The 16,226-nt window shown below is 50.1% G+C and overlaps 1 long non-coding RNA gene across 1 annotated transcript; it reads right to left on the bottom strand.

The window, feature by feature from the left end:
* Positions 1 to 5,654: 5,654 nt before the first annotated feature.
* Positions 5,655 to 8,448, bottom strand: LOC120671111. The gene is made up of 2 exons (XR_005673511.1): positions 8,218 to 8,448; positions 5,655 to 5,906 (listed from the first exon to the last, which is right to left on the bottom strand). It is a non-coding gene; the product is annotated as an uncharacterized LOC120671111 (long non-coding RNA).
* Between the last annotated feature and the right edge of the window lie 7,778 nt (positions 8,449 to 16,226).

The following is a 16,226-nucleotide window of genomic DNA, read 5'->3' as shown; positions in this document are numbered from 1 at the left end:
GTCTAACCTATATAATTCAATCTTGTTCTAGGAGTTGTCTGATTACATGAATTGTTCTGGTTATTTGGCTACAAGTTTTGGGATGAATTTTGCAGGATATCTAGTTATGTTTACCTTATTTTTGATGTAATTTTTGTTGAATTTACTACTGTATGTGTGCTGAGTTGTTGTTTTATTAATAAACCATGTTTAATTGCTATAGGAAACTACTCCCACTTGTTTAGGAAGTTAGTATAGCTTTCTTGTGCTGTTGATCATGATGCCTTGTGTAGTTAGATATGTCGAGTTACTACTCTATAAACGATTGCCCAGTAAAATATGAATGGAAGTGTTTCACTCTTTAACTTCGGGTTTTGTTTGATTTACAACTTTATAGTGAAGCAAGCTATAAGTTGTTATCATCACAACAACTCACCCATGTGCATCTCATATAGATACTACCACTCTCGCTGACGGAACATACGAGCTTGTGTCCGAGTCCGAGAGTGAGTAGCGTGAAGCTCAGGTGAATCTAACTGAAGTTACTGAAGACCCGAACCCGATTTCGGAAGAGCCCGGATCCAGTTACGCCCAGGAAGGCAAGCCCCAGAGCATGTCCTTCTTTTTTTTTAAATTATGCAACTTATTATTGTTCTTATCTACTTGTGCATTTAAGTTACAGGAGTTGACTTGAACCTTAGTTGCATGATCCTAGGTACCGATGCTTGAACACTAGTATGTGTAGGTCGCTAGTTAGCTATGCTAATGGTTTGGTAGAAGTCGAGTGATTTCCTGTCACTCGCGAGAAATTATAGGAGTTGGTTGTTTACTACCTGCTGCAACTATAAGGTCTACAGGCGGGGTGGTGATACCTGGAATGACCCCGTCTGTTTAGTGAAAAGTGATAAGGCCGCAGTGTGTGGTAGTGGTGGTTAAGCGTTTGAACGTACTAGACACATGCCGAGAATATGGTAATCGGTAAGCTTAAGTACTGGATTGAACCGAGGCCGGAACATACCTTCCCACTGTCTTGACATCGGTCTCATCTAGCTAATGACGGGTACATAGCCGGGCTCTGTAGTCGAGGGTGGTGGGCCTGTTCCGTGAAGCGGGAATTGAAGGGAAAAGTTGCACGTGTGACTCTGGGAGTAACCACGTGACGTGTGTTTAGGTCTGCCTGGCCAGGTTAACAAATTCGATTCGAATCGTCTGTTTCTCACCGGTTATTGAGACTGCTTGACCCTTTGGCCACATAGAGTAATAAGTGGAATGTATATGATGATGAATATTGTTGGATGATGAAAGATAATTGTTTTCCACCATGTATGCTATTGGATAGATGCTAATGTAGAATGGTTAATTAAACTAGAACTTGCAAGCAAAAATCTGAAATAAGGACTTACTCTTTGTGGCTTTTCAGCAAAAACAAACCCCCACAAAGCCAAAAGCCTTTCATGTCTAGTTAGAGGACTAAGTATGTCCTAGTCGGGTAAGCCTTGCTGAGTATTAGTATACTCAGCCTTGCTTGTGGCTAATTTTGTTTCAGGAGATACTTTGGAGGACATGTTTGCTAGTCTGACCTGGCCTTGCACTCTCCCGCCTGGTTGGTCCGTGGAGTGGGATACGTCCCCGGCCGGCGATAACAAGAACAAGTGATGTCACGAATCGGGCTTCATCGTGACATCCATATCGTCGTTAGATATCGTGTATCGTTTCCGCTGCAATAAAGAACTCTGGTGCTTTCCTTTAATGTTGGCTTTACGAAAAGTACTTTGTAATTTGGAACTTGGTTTGTAATGCTACAGTTATGTTAAACTCTCTGTGGTGTATTATATTGTGAGGTGTTGTAATCTCTGGACTCGCCTTCGCGTGAGTTATGCTGCTTTGTTCGATCCAGGTTTAAGTGGTTTTATCGGGAATTTACCCGACGGACCTCCGATGTGCTCCGTCTGCTGTGCAAGTTAAACCTAATTGCCTTTGCAATGATGGTTAGCGCACTTAAGCCGGTTTGTGTCGGGAGGTTCTGCCACACTGCAGGACTCGACTACGAAGAGCTCGGGGGCTTGTCAGACCCGGGGCAGCAGGACTGCTTACAGGTCTAGAATATTCTAGAGTAAGGATAGCGCATGGATGTACCTTACCTCTCTTGTAACTACTCGACTAGGAGTAGGACTAGCTGAGACGCAAAGGAAACTACCTGATCCAGTTGGAGTTGGACTCTACTAGTGTTCGACTAGGACTTTCCATGTAACCCTATTCCCCAGACTATATAAGGGCGGGCAGGGACCCCTCCAAACCACAACGATACACATTACGATCATCGATCAACTCCTAAGGCAATACAAACAACCACACAGGACGTAGGGTATTACGCTCCGGCGGCTTGAACCTGTCTAAATCTTTGTGTTCCATGCAACATCGCGTTCTGATCTCGATGAGTCCCTGCCTACAATCTACCACCTCGGGGTATCCCTCGGTGGGCTTGGCGGTAAAACACCGACAGGAGCCGATTGCTGTAGGGGCGATTCCGCCCCTGAAAGTACTGAGGCCGAAAAAACTTCCCATAAAGAAGTCGACCTGGTAAGTATTGCTGGTGGTTGAATTTGTGCTTTTGAGCAGCAAAGTAGTCGATCTCGGCTTGGGTGGTCTTGGGCAACCTACCTCTGCCCCAGCCCCCGAGCCGAAATCCTCGGAATCCATGCCAGGAGCTGCCTCTGTCCAGGCTCCAACATCTGAGAAGGTGACCCCTGACGTTGAGTCTGGGAAGCCAAAGGAGGTTGAAGCCACAACTCCACCCGTGGGAGCGGACTCCCTACTAGGTGAGTTATAGTTTCTTCTATCCTGTTTTAATTCTTCCTTGGCTTTGCGAATTTGGTCCAATCTTTGAGTAATGTATGAAACGAACCGGGTTCCCGGAAGGCGAACCCGACTCCTTGTATCGTCGTGATAGTCCCTGGATCACATACAGAACTTGTTTCAATTACATATCGCAGACATACATCGCGTTAAATCATTACACGGGTTTATTTATTACATAATCCAAAGGATTGTAATATGAAATTCTGAGTACAAGCCCCCTGGGCTAAAGGAAAACAATCAGAGAAAAGCAGGGTAACTAGGCTTCTGGGCCATTCTTCACGAACACTTAACCTCCACAGGCAACCTTGAGCGTAGCATGAACCATCCTTAGCTTCATTCTTCTCCGTAGGGCTTGATCTTCAAGTTGGATCCTGCATCTAGCAAACTATCCCCAAGGACGGGATATGTTCACGTCACCATCCGTATGCAAGCTTTAAGTGGATGCAAATAAGGTACAAAAGATAGCCAATGGATAAGGCTGGGTTTCCTACGCAAGCAGCAAGCAAGTATATGATCATATACTTCTGCCAAAACACCTTGACGCGGAACATTCCGGCATCCCGGACTCCCGATCACTCACACCTTCCAAACCCATCCCAAGTCGATGTGGGAACTCCCTCTCCCCGCATCTCAACTGCTATCCGAGCAGGCAAGTAGTTCTAGAGGGAGGTAGAAAAATATTAAGTGGAACTACTCTAGAATGTGAAGCCGGATTCAGAGTTGTACATGACCGAGTACGCGGCTATACGTATAGTTTTCACCCTGCAGGGATTGTACACCTGGTCCCACTCGCCCCGACGCCAGCCGGGAACGACCCGATTGACCCTGAGGCACCGTGTAGCGAAAATGGCCTCTCATGCCATATTTCAATATAATGTTTTGGTGATTGATATAGACAACACAACACTTGGACTAATATGATTGTTAAGATGACTATTCTCAGGCTTTTAGGTTCAAGTGATGACAAAGAGAAGAGAGGCGTAGCAATCACAGAGAAGGTCTGCGGGCTAGGGTTTTACACCGGATGAACCGACGCTACGGAAGTTATATACGTCGGTGCATTGGCAGATAAAGACCGAGGAAATTACATACACCGGTTGAACCGACGATGCATCGGTCAATTGCATCGGTTCAGTTGTCCAGAGAGGTGGTTTTTGGAGGAACGTGAAGAAGTTACAATCACCGGTTAAACCGACGTTAATTTTACATACACCGGTTGATTGCATCGGTTAAACCGGCGATACACCGGTTAATTGCTAACGGCTAGTTTTTCAAGTGGCAGTTTACATACACCGGTTGAACCGATGATGGCTTTTGGGGTACGTCGGATTAACCGGCGTTAAGCACATTTCTGGCAGCTTTTCTCCAACGGCTATATTTGCTTGTGCTGCCTATATATACCCCCAAGGCCGGGTCATTTGAGAGTGCTGGAGTTCAAGGAAGTATACTAGAGCTAAAGATCATCTCCAACCACCATAGAGCTTCATTGTACATCATATAGGCTTAAGCACACTTGTTAGAGTGCTTAGTGCTTGATTAGGGATTAGTTCTTGCGAGAGCTCCCTTGAGAGAAGTCTTGATGCGGCAAGCAAAGACTTGTACTCGTCGTGTGACCCTCCGACTTGGTGTGGAGTGGCAACGACACTTTGTGCGGGGAAGGAGGCCCCTACTTGGTGTTAAAGCTCCAAGATAGTGAAGACGGTGCCGTGGTGACGCTTCGAGATAGACGGTGGCGGTGACCTCGTCTTTGTGACTTGGTGTCACTTAGCCTTTGCTTGTCGGGAGCCTTGGAGGCGTGGCAAGACGGTGATCGAGCGAAGAGACTCGGCATCACACTTGTTCGTGTTGGACAAGTGGCCGTGGACGTAGGGAGGGACTTTTGTGTCCTAACCGAACCACGTTAAATCGTGTGTCTTGGTGTCTTCACGGGAGTTTGCATATCCTCTCCCTTACCGCTTTACTTACCGCATTACGTTTCCGTATTTACTCTTTCTTGCTTACCTTTACTTTCCTAGTTAGTTTGATTAGGATTGGCTATAGGTTGCAAGTCTTTTGGGGTAAGTAGAGGGTAGCATAGATAAACCTTAGTCATTACTAACATGTGTAGGACGTGTTAGGTTTATCTTATGCAATTAGATTGAGCCCTAGGTTAAAAAGCGATTAGCGACCCTATTCACCCCCTCCCCCTCTAGGGTCGGACACCCCGGTGATCCTTACACACCGGCCTAGTACGAAACTAACGGCTACGGCACCACCCTGCTCCCGGTTTGGGATGCGTCCTCCCGCAGTAGGTCGCCCAGGGCTGTGAAGCTATCTAGAATGGGATTTCCACGAATCCTGTGATCGGGGGCCATAGGGTCCTGCCCTCTCCCCTTGACACTGATATCCTATTCTCCTATAGGTATGGTGCCGCGCATAGCTAACTCGGGCCGGTTCCCCCCTCATAAAGGATAAGTGGTGTGCACGTTTGACATAGTTCCGATTCCAGGGACACAAACTCAAGTCCTTAATCATGCCAGGGCAAGCATCTTCATCTAAAGTGCGTCCCGTAAACACGGTCTGCGGTCAGCACCCATTACAAGTATTGCCCGCCTAATACCGCTAAAGTTCCCGAAGGAACCAACCCGCACCCGCCACAGGTGCTCCATAGGGTTGTGCCCAAATACACAAGCCCCCAGCCCCTGATCCGAGGATCAGGTTAAGTCACTCACCCTGGCAAAAAGGCCTATTCACCAACTCCTATAGTGGAGGCATACTTCACTCACGCCAAGACTATCATATCATGAATTCCCACACAACACAATCACAAGGTAGCCAAAGCATCTCACATATCAATTCAAGGTGCAATAGGAGTACAAGGAATGTAGATAAACAATAGGCTATGCAGGTTTATCTCAACTTAACATAAAGTAAAGCGATAGCATAATCTAGCAAGCAATGCCTAATAGGATTCAATTTCATAGATGGGCGTGAACCTTGTAACTCTTCGTAGTCTTCTGGAGTCTCAGGGGCTTCTCGTAGTCCGGGACGTCCTCCTGGGTCTTCTGGCGTCAGGGCGTCGATCAGCTCTTCCCGTAAGGACCTAATCGTAAATACGCATAAAAACAGGGGCAAAGTGCAAAAATGCACAAAACTGCTTAAATAAGATCCAACTCACAATAAAACCTACTCTAACAGGTAGATCATGATTTTAGAAGAATTATGAAACTAGTTTCATAATTTTCAGAGGTCCGGTTAATTTATTATGAATTTTCTAAGATTAAACCATTTTCTAAAATTAATAACTGATTATTGGAAAAAGAAAAACACAAAGGTGGCACGTGGCAACACCAGAGCATGCCACGTGGCATGCTAACATCAGCATGACATCACCGGCGGGTCAGGTCTGCTGACGTCAGTAGTGGGCCCTACTGGCGCCAGCATTGACCAAGTCAACGCGTTGACTGTTGACCTGGTCAACAGGCAGGTAGGGTCCGAGGGTCAGTGGTCCCATATGTCAGCCATGCACAATGGTTTACAGGTGGGACCCACGTGTCGGGTCGCATCGTCAGCAAAAAGGAAAAGCCGAAGGCGTTAACAGGTCGAGAGATAGGTCGGGCTTACCTAGGGTTTCGCGGGTTTGGGCCGGAAGCGGCCCAATCCGCTCGGCTTTCTCTCATACTCTCCAATTGGCTAAGCGGGATTGTGTTCGGCCGAGGCTGATCTGATGTGGCTTGTCTGCGTGCGGTCGTGCGTGTGTTGTGTACTAGGCGCAAGCAAGGCGTTCGATGGAACGCCCCAACGGGCTCGCCACACCGCGAACACTGCGAGAGCGTGGCGACGGCGAGATAGCGACGAGGATAGGTGTGCTCGGGCAAGGCGAGAGCACGGCGGTGGTGGCTCGGAACGGTGCATCGAAGACTCTCAGCGGTTCAGGGTCATGGCGGCGACGAGCGCGAGCAGGGCACATTAGGTCGACGGCGGCGTCGTGAGTGTGGCCAAAGGGTATAGCGCCAGTGGGGCTAGGTATAGGCAAGGTCAGGTCACGACTTGTCCACGAGGGGTTTCGGTGCGTGCTCGCACGCGGAACACGGGCGTTCCCGGTCCACGGTGACCCGACGGGTCGGAACTGGCACGAGGCCAGGGCTAGAATAGGGCAAGCAAAACGAGGCGGAGGTGAAACGCGACGGCGACGCGGCGAACAAGCCAGCGGCGTCACGTCAGGTGCGCGGGAGCGTGGTTTGGCAGCCGCATACAAAGTGCTCGGTAGAATGCCAAAGGGCATTTGCGGGCGCTCGGCTGCGTCGGAGGCGGCGGGTGCGCGTGCAAAGGTGCTAGGGCGTCATTCTAGGTGACAACAAGAGAAATGAGTGCGGAGCGAGGGTATGACCACGAGTTCTTGTGCAGAATGCGGGCATTCTCGATCTGCGGCATCGCGACAGGTTGACGGCGACGCGGCAAGCGTGGGCCAAGGCGAGGTCATGGTAAGACGGATTGGGAACGCGTGGGAACGCGCTCGGAACGTGACGTTCAGGCCAGAAGTGGGTGCGCGAGCGTGCGAGGGAAAATAACCCCAGGGTGCTCGATAGAATGCCCAAAAGGGTTTTTCGAGTCGCGAACGCGACAACGTTGTGCGTTCATGCTCAGGAGGTCGTGGCGAGGCAAGGTAAGGCTAAGGTCAGGTCTTGGCTTGGACCGAGGTGGTTTTGGTTCGCGGTCGTGCGCGGAACGTGAGTGGAACGCACGCGTTCCAGGTCCGCGGCGTGGTTACACTAGGTCAGGGCTAGAACAAGGTAGAAGCATCGAGGCGAAGGTAGAACGCGACATCGGAGTAGCGAACAATCTAAAGGCTGCCCGAAAGGTGTTCGGCAGAATGCCCGAGGGCATTCGTGCGCGTTCGGCCGCGTCGGCTGTGTTGAGTGCATGTGCAACAGCAACATGGAGACGTTCCAGGCAACGGTGCAGCTCGTGGCGAGGTTGTGGCGTGTGTAAGCGCTGTAAGCGTGCGCACCGCAGGTGTTCGATGAAATTCCAGAAAGGGCCGACCACGTCGCGAACGCGAGTTCACGACGATGTTCGTGACGATGTGGCTGGTTTGATGTCCAGGAGGCAAAGGCAAAGCTCGGTTATACTACGGCTGTGTGTGTGCATGCCGTGGTGTTGGAAAAAGGGCGACCTTGGGCGGTTTCCTCGAGCGTGCGCGTCGGGCATGGCCATGGCGTGGCCACGGCAGCTCTGGTGCGGTGGTTTGGCGATGGCGGGCTGCAGGATGTGGAACGTGGCGCGACGGGCTCCTGCAACAAACACGGGACAGGGAAACCTAGGGCCACTACAGAGGTTTCATCGACCACTGTAGCACGTCGGTCAGCAAGGGCTTGGACTGGACAGGGGCTGTGGCACCTACCGTGTGGCTTGGCGACGAAGGGCTCGGGGCCGTGACGAGGCGTGGCAGTGAGGAGGCGATGCTGTGCCTGACGAGCAGCAACGCCGTGGTCGACGTTCAGGGCGCAGGAATGGCGAAGCTCCCTGGGCCGCGGTGGTCCCAGTGTCGCTCCTCCTCTTCAGCTCGTCGGTGGCGCATCTCCCTCTCCCTGGTGTGGCAGTGGTGTGGTCCAGCGCCTCCTCCTTGGTGTAGCTTGCGATATGTTTAGTCTTGATTTGGTATCGAGTAGTTTTGTACTTGGTTATGTGATGGTGAAGTTATGGAGTTGATGTGGCGACATTTGCGTGGAGCTTGATCATAGTCATCAGGTATGCAGTAGTTGGAGGTTGGACTGTAGGCTTCTGCTTCTTGTCGTTCTTTCCTCCTAGAGATGATTACTGTGCGAGCATCACGGCCAATGTTGATAACGTTGCGGAGGTCACTGTTGGAGTAGTCGAATGCATCGCCAATTTGTTGTTGGTGTCGTTCTGCAGCGATGCGTCTCCTCATATTTCTCTTTTATTACGAATCTTTTTTGCTTCATCACTTTCCATGTTGATAGTAACTGTAACTTCTGAAGTTGGTGGGTAGGCGTTGTCTTCGTTTGTTGGTGCAACTTCGGCGTCAGAGAGGAATTCGTCGTAGTCGCTTGAATTGTAGTCAACAAGGTCGACTCATTCCAACGAGTCATCGATTGGTTCTTGGATTTCTAAGATGATTGCCATGAAAATTTCCCAAGAGGAATTCTTGATCGGGGAGTATCTTCTTCGTCTTCTTCTAGAGGAGCACCTTCTTGAAAGGGGAGTTCGTCGTCTTGGAAACTAGAACTTCCGAGGATCCGGCGATCTCGTCTTTCTTCCTGTGTCTTGGATGTGCTTTGATGTCTTCTATTTATGTTGCCGTCTTTGGTAGAGTTCTGGTAGGTCTCGGTCTTCTTTGTAGAGTCCGAGTCGGGAGTGCAAACCCTTTTAAGGGCTCCCCCTTTCCCAGTTGAGGTTTCCTTATCTGAATTCCCTTCTGAATTGGAGTAGAATTCAGATTTGGAACCTCTGTGGTGGGGAGCCGCATGGGAATACAATCCATGAGAATATCGGAGGTGGTCTTTGTTGGTGAAAGCGTGATCAGGATGGAAAAAATGTTCTTCCACATAAGTAGTTGCCTGCTTGAGTTCTTTGTCTGAGTGGGAGATATATGATTCGTAGAGCAAGGTGGGCGAATCTGGAAATTGCACCCTCTAGTAAGCGGTGTTGCACCACCGTCCCATGTAATCATCAAGTTGAACAGAGTCGTCTGGCGAGGTGATGTTGACGGAAAAATCATCTTGTTTGTAGCTGATCGGGTTGTATTGAGGATCATCCTAAAATTTCTTGGCTTTAGATTTTTCCCAGAGTTCTTCGATCTTGTTGGGATTGGACAAACCTTCCATAAATAGGTCGATGTCGTCTGACCACCCGTTAAGATCGTCAAACGAATCTGGGCCATCTAACTTGTTCAAGTAGTCGATGAATGCTTGATCAGTGTCTGGGTCCAGGAATTCTGGGACGATTTCTTCACATCCGGAGTCAGAGAAGGAATCCTCCTTGGGTCCGGCTAAGGTATGGCCCGAACAATCAAGTCGTGGGCTGTACCTCTCAGGCTCCTTGTGGATTTCCGATCTATCTTGTTTTGGATGTAGAAGCGTTCCCAGAGTTGAGGCTTCTAGCAGGCGGTCCAAGTCCTCTTCCAATTCGGGAGGTGTTTTGGAAAGAGATATTGTTACGTCGAAATCGGGTTGTTTTCGGGTTTCTTTTACGCTAGCTGGAAGTGGAATTTCGTCGAGATGATCGACGAATTCATCTGCGGTGTGTTGTCGAGTTGATTCGGATGTCTCTGGTGCGTTGGGGTCAGCAAGGTGGGCGTTGAAACCGCCCGAGCCGTTGGCGACAAGGACCCACGAACCGAAGGTGATGGTTGTGCCCTTGGCGAGCACGGGATCGGAGCTGTTAGGCGATGCCATCGAATTCTTCCGGTGATCGTCGGTGAATTCCCCTACCTGGCGCGCCAGCTGTCGGTGTTTTACCGCCAAGCCCACCGAGGGATACCCCGAGGTGGTAGATTGTAGGCAGAGACTTGCCAAGATCAGAATGCGATGGTGCAAGGAACACAAAGATTTAGACAGGTTTAGGCCACCGGGGCGTAATACCCTACATCCTGTGTGGTTGTTTGTATTGCCTTAGGGATTGATGATTGTGTCGTGTGTTTTGGAGAGGTCCCTTCCCGCCCTTATATAGTTTGGGGGGACATGGTTACATAGAAAGTCCTAGCCGAACACTAGCAGAGTCCTATTCTAATAGGGTCGGGTAGTTCCTTTTGTATGTCAGCTAGTCCTACGCCTAATCGGTTAGTTATAAGAGAGGTAAGGTACATCCATGCGCTATCCCTACTCTAGAATATTCCACGCCTGTAAGCAGTCCCGTTGCCCTGGGTCTGACACCGCCACCACCGGTCTCATCCACACCGCCGCTGCCATGACACATCCCCTTCGCAGCAGATCCACCCTGCCTGCCGCCGGGGTCGACCTCCTGCGGTGGAGATGGAGGGCGTTGGCAGGCCCCAGTGCGATGGCTGGAGTGGGAGGGAAGGATGGTACCGCGGCGGGCCCCGGCGCGGCAGCCGGAGCAGGAGAGGAGGAGGGCGGGGTGGCGGACCTCGCGTGGCGGTGCGATGGACCCCGGCGTGGCGGCCGGAGCTAGAAGGGGGAGGGTAGGATTGCGGACCTCGCGCGGCGTTCGGAGCGGGAGGAGAAGAGGGTGGGGCGGCTGTCAGAGCGGGAAAGGGGACGGAGGGAGTAGGAGAGAGAGGATGGAAGTTGGGTGCATTTATTAGGATCTGTGCTAATTGATCAACAATTATCCCATGCATCCCAACAGCCCACCTTTGGCTAAACATTAGCCTACCAATTGAAGGCTAAACATTAGCCCTCAAAATTATCCCGAGGCTAATGTTCCAAACAGGCCCCTAGACTAAAGTACCTAGTGGTACAAAAATGTGGGATCAAGTACCAAACAATGGGACTGAATACTAATTTAATATAACTTTTATAAATAGCTTCTATTGATCAATGGTTAGAAAAAAAATTTCAAGACAAAACCTAAAAGTATCTATTGGTACTTTACAATCATTGTAACAAAGCTCTAATACTCGAAGGTAAACCGAAGAAAATTTAAGAACCTGTCTCAAGCCATGATTAGAAACAATAATTCCAAGATGGATAACGACTCAAACCTTGGGGAGTTAATCGTCAAACGTCAGGGCATTTGCAAAAAGGCAAGAATGTGTTGTGCCTGAGCGTGTCTAAGCAGTACTTTTGACATCCTAGAACACGAAGAAAACAGAAATTTTATTAGAGAGAAGGACGTATCGGCATCTTATATCCAGACAAAATGGATATAATTTTTTTTCTAAAAAAAAGAACTCATGGGTTTGGACTGAATTGCTTCCTCAGTTTATTGGAAAAATTGAAAACCAAGTTAAAATTAAGTCGGGCGATGATTGTCTGGCACAAGGTTTCTCACTGACTAAGGGCGATGCACGTACATACGGCATGTATTTTCAAGTATACTTCCTATCAGATGTTATATTAGACTTGCAATGTCCATATTTAATGTGTTAGTGCAAGAGAATTCGTAGGTTCTCGTAGCATCTTCAGCTGATTACTTATCTCTCCGCCAATAACAAAAAATTATTATTTTTGATAATAGGAGATGCTCCAACAATTTATCAATTTCAGGCATGGTACCAAAATATTTTTGGTGATAGTCAAAACACACCTCTTGCTCAAATTTAGGGGATTCCACCCTCTACCTTATTCATTGAGTAATCTGCTACAACAATAGTTATAAAAAATATAAAAAAAGAATTTTGATGATGGAGAGAAAAATATGTAAGGTATGAGAGATGAGTAATCTGCTGGAGATACTCAAGTTGAAAATATAATGTTTTCCATCGTAGTTAGATGGAAGATTCCGATGACTTCTACTTCATCTTGTCAAGAGCCAATGTAGCCAGCTAGGGTGATAATAAACATGCTATGAAGTACAGATTATATTGGCTAGGTAATAACTTGTGCAAAACAAATACTCGTATCGTTAAAAAAATGACGCTTTTGAGTTTTTTTTCCCGTAGACATTGCACCGAAGAGTCCGAGGCCCTGTTTGTTGATTTGCGCTATCCGCGCTAAAAAAAATCTTGCATGTATGGAGTATTAAACAAAATTTATTTGCAAAATCTTTTTACAGATGGGTGTAACTTTTCGCGACGAATTTAATGACGGTAATTAATCGATGATTGGCCATAGTAGTACTACAGTAACCAATATCTAATCGTGCGGTCAAAGACCTCATTAGATTCGTCTTACGAAATAACGCAGAGGTTGTGAAATTAGTTTTACAATCTTCCTTTATTTAGTATCCTTAATTATTGATCAAAATTTATCCAACTCGTGCTGCCGCACAAACCAAACAGGGCCCGAATCTACCACGGAAGAGAAAACAAAACCGGAAGAGGCCAGAGGCGTCGCACTGCAGTCAGATCTCCAGTTTAAAAGGTCAGGTACGGGTACAGCAGATAGGCTGTACGCCCCAGCCTGCCCTGTGCCCTCGTGCCTGCTTGACCGGCCAAACCAGCCGGCCCGAATTCGAAGCGCCCAGCCTGCCCGCCAGCACCTACACGCTCACTGCAGTTCTGCGGCAAGCGAACGGCTTTATTACTGCTCATCCGTACTGGTGGATGGATATGCATGTCTTGCCGTACTCTGGAGCTCGCATTAAGGATGGAATCAGACCCGATTTGCATAGAATTAGATTCGGATAATACATTATATCACATTTTAAATTGAATATGGATACAAATTTAGATATTTGGAGATACGAATGTAAAACGGATATATCGGATTCAGATTTTATTTTGGCTATTTACTTGATATATAAGATAAAATTTAGCTATTTTCTTCATTGGTAGTTTTAGATTACAAAATTGTTATACATGTATAAACTAAAGTATAACAATATAGTAAAGATATCTAGTTAAAATTAGTTTATTTATCAATAAATATTTTAATATATGTTAATATATAAATACATAAAAATAAATTAGAAACAAAATATATTGTAATAAATATATGTCGGTGTCCTGACTCGGCGGTCCGGACTCAACCAGTAATGATGCTGCGTGTTTCTCGTCCCAGATGTTGATGCAAGAGGCAACACAGTAACGCACGGGTTTATCCTGATTCCGGCCGTGGGGCCGTACGTCCAGCAAAGAGGTGTGCGAGAGCACTGTACTGTCTTGCACCGGGGGTTCCTGTAGTAGGCGGTACAAGTGAGGCGAGAGAGGGAGGGAAACTCCCAAGACTCTACTAGAGGAAGAGTTGATTGAGACGGGTGCCAATATCAGGGCTCAGAAGAGCGTATGTGCTCTGTGAGTAGCGCTGAGCGTTGTGTTCTACCGAATGATCGGCCAACCCCCTAAGATAAAGCTCGCCTCCTCCTTTTATAGATGCAAGGAGGCGCGGTGTACATGCACAGGAGATCGCGGAAGTCGTCGTCTTCTCCCCGAATCGTGGGGGTGCAGTGGTCGAGCACTGTGGAAAGTACACTGTGGGGTATGGCGCCGGGCGTGGCAGTCGTCCTTGGTCTTGCGGAGATTGCGCCGGCGTCCTGGCGTCTCCAACGGGCGGCGTGGTCGTCGCTGCGGGGATACCGTCCTTCAGACCAGGGTCTTGTTCTGGTCAGGCCGTCTGTGGGACACGTGGCGAGCATGCTCCCAGCGGAAGGCTAGCGCCCGCGCCCACGTCTGCGGGATACGTGGTGGCTCCGGACCCCTCCCGAGCGGAGTGCTGAGTCGGGGGCTCATGGGGGGTCCGGATGGGCACGTGGAGGTCCCGGACCCGACTGGGGGTCCGGATGGGCACGTGGAGGTCCCGGACCCGACCATGGGGGTCCGAATCCACGGCTGAAGGCCCTAAGCCTCTCCACCTCTGGGACACATGGCGTCACCGAATCCATCCCCGTGCGGCCGCACTACCCTGAGGCTGTGTGAACTCGGGGGCGCTAGAGGATTTGCCTGTGTTCTAGGAACGAAGTCCAGAGAGGAGAAGAAGTTCAAGGCGGAGAGGAGTTAGAGGGCTCCGCGGAAGGGAAAGTACGAAGGAGGTATGGGAGTTGGCAGTATAGTAGCTGAGCAGTGCCGAGCACGTCTTGCACTGCGTCGCAGGTTCCCACAGTGTCGCCTCAGCGTCTGAAATGGCGGAGCTGTGACCGTAGTTGCCGGACAAGACTCCGGTCACAGCCACTGTGTGGAATGGCGGCCTGACCCCGTCTGACCCGGGCGCTGCAGAGGAGTGGTTGGCATTAATGCCTCTGTACGGCGAGCGGGTGAGCGGAAGGGCCGTTTGTCCTTTCTGTCGAGGGGTGGCCTTGAGTGAGGCGGAGACGATCCGCCTCCCCGAGGGTAGGTCCACTACCCTCGAGCGAGGTGGAGATGATCCGCCTCCCCGAGGGTAGGCCCGCTACCCTCGAGCGAGGCAGAGACGGGTGCGGTCGAGGGCTTTGGCGGGGAGCCCTCGAACGAGGCAGAGATCACCCTGCGGGTTTGAGGGGGATGCGGATGGGCCGCACTGTGTACATGGGCCACATGTTGGGCTTCTTTGAGTCCTTTCCTTTCTTCCAGATTGGAAGGAGGCTGTAGGCCTTCGTGGGCCCGGTTGCCGAACACGTGTTTACATTTTTAGGGCAAGTCTAGTCCCATGATTAGGGTGCCCCCTAATCATGGTACCCGACAGTAGCCCCAGAGCCTTTGGTCGAGTCAGGGGATTCGGCCAAAGGGTATTTCGGCAATTTTACCCCTTGATGTGATCGATCGGCGTTGCGCTCCTGCTAGGCGCATCCAGGTGCTGGCATGGCGGACGTGACAACTCGTCAGTTGGGGCAGTGCACCTGCGCGCCCCTTCTTGTTTCGTTCCGGGGACGAGACGCGTCAGCACGCTGAGCAGGCTAGGGCCATGATGGCGCCTGCTGCTCTGCAGCTGGTGCTATTTCCACGCTGTCCCGTGTTCAGGGTCTCAACCCTGCTTTCCCTGGTCGCCTTGCGATGCGCCGTTCGAGGGTAGTCGGCCAGCGCCGATGCTGGGCTGCTCACCGTCCAGGGGCTCGGCTTTGCATTGTTTGGTCATGTCTCAGCATGGTAACCGAGGGCATCCTTTACTCATGGGCTGCCGCACCGTCACGGGTGGTCCAAGCCTTCCCCTTGCGACGGGCCTAAAGCTTGGCGCCCGGTGCAGCTATAAATAGGGGTCGTGGGACTCTTTTTCCTCTCCAACTTCTCTGCTCTTACTTCTAGCGTCGCCTAAGTCTAGTAATGTTTCCCTTTGCCTTTCACGGTCGTCCCCCGGACGGGGTGGCCTGGCTTCCTTAGGCTTTGATGCTAGACGAATGCTTGCGAGCAGCAGGGGAAAGCAGGAGAGGACGTGCTCACCATCCCTCGGCTTCAGTGGGATTAGCAGAAGAACATTGGGCCCGTGGGGCCCTGCCTCTGCGATGTCCCATAGCCTGAAGGGGCGTTGAGACAACTGACCATGGCGTCGGCGCCAGGTTTGGTGGCCGTTCTTCGCATCATCCATTTTGGCGACAATGTCGCTCTCGGGGAGATGGTGCAGAGGGTGCTGTCCGCCAGCTTGACCCCCCGCAATGTCTTCGGTGTAGGAGACGCTAGAAGAAAGCTTGCGAGGAGGGCATCCCGCCGGACCCGTGCGGTCTGGGGGCTGCTCCTCGCAAGCCCGAGCAGCCTGGTCGTGATGTCAGCCAAGGACTCGGTGCTCTTCATTGGCGCTCGCTCCTCCCCAAGACAAGGAAAATTGCCACGTAGGTGGTAATGCATTTGTACCTTTTGACGGCTTCGAGCCGGTATCCTTTTGTAATCTTTGTTTGTAAAGAGCAATGAAGTGTCCTTC

The sequence above is a fragment of the Panicum virgatum genome, chromosome 4N (genome assembly GCF_016808335.1).
Source record: "Panicum virgatum strain AP13 chromosome 4N, P.virgatum_v5, whole genome shotgun sequence".
Taxonomy (NCBI): domain Eukaryota; kingdom Viridiplantae; phylum Streptophyta; class Magnoliopsida; order Poales; family Poaceae; genus Panicum; species Panicum virgatum.
This window is presented reverse-complemented; position numbering and strand designations above follow the sequence as displayed.